Consider the following 1132-nt stretch of genomic DNA (forward strand, 5'->3'; position numbering starts at 1 on the left):
GGGAGGGAGGGAGAGAGAGAGAGAGAGAGAGGAGAGAGAGAGAGAGATAGAACGAAGAGAGAGTAGACGAAAGAGAAAGAGAAGAGAGAGGAGAGAGAGAGAAGAGAGAGGAGAGACAGACAGGACAGAGAGACCATGATGTACAGAGTAAGAGAGAGAGGAGGGAGAGGGAGGGAGGGAGGGAGGGAAGGGGGAGGGAAGAGAGAAAGAGAGAAGAGACGGTGAGAGAGAGAGAGGGGACGAGGAAGGGGGCAGTAGGGGGGGGGGGGGGAGGGTAGGCAGGGGGGGGGGGGGGGGGGGGAGAGAGAGGTGGGGAGGGCGGGGGGGGGTGCGGGGGTGGAGGTGGGGGTGGGGGGGGCAGGGGGGGGGGGGTGAGCGAGGGGGGGGGGGTAGTGCGTAAGGGGGGGAAAAAGGGATGAGGGGGGGGAGCGGGGGGGAGGGGGGGGGAAGGGGGGGGGGGAAGGGGGGTGAGAGTGGGGGTGGGGGGAGAGGGGGAGGGAGGGGTGGGGGGGGGGGTCTGGGGGAGGAGTGTAGGAGGGGGGGGGGTGGAGGGTGGGGGGGGGGGGGGGGGGGGCTGTGTGGGTAGGGGGGGGGGGGAGGGGCGGGGAAGAACGTAAAAGGAGAAAAGGCCAAAGGGGGGGGAGGGGGGAGGGGGGGGAAAGAAAAACAGATAAGTAAACCAAATACAAAAAATAACAAAAAAAGAAACCAAAAAAAATACAAAAACCAAAAAAAAAACAAACAACCAAAACAAAACAACATTAAAACCAACAAACGATACAAAATAAACACAAAAAAGATACAAAAAAATACACCCAATCCCTCGCAATAAAAAACAAACAAAAAACGAAAAATATAATAATTGAAAAAACAGATAAAAATAGACAACAAAGAATACATAAAATTAAGAACAAAAAAAGCAAAATATTAAAGACAAATCACACATAAAACACAAAACTAATACCAGTAAATCACCAATAAACGTAGGAAACATAAAAAATACCAGAAAAAAAACAATTAAAAGAAAAGGAATTATAAAAAAGAAAACAAAAGCAAATAAGACTATAGCCAAAATAAAAACCCTACATAAAAAAAAATAAAGAGAAAAATGTGTAAAGAGATGAAAAAAGTG

Source organism: Penaeus japonicus, unplaced genomic scaffold (genome assembly GCF_977035675.1).
Source record: "Penaeus japonicus unplaced genomic scaffold, GWHDUDI00000001_assembly GWHDUDI00000017, whole genome shotgun sequence".
Lineage (NCBI taxonomy): Eukaryota > Metazoa > Arthropoda > Malacostraca > Decapoda > Penaeidae > Penaeus > Penaeus japonicus.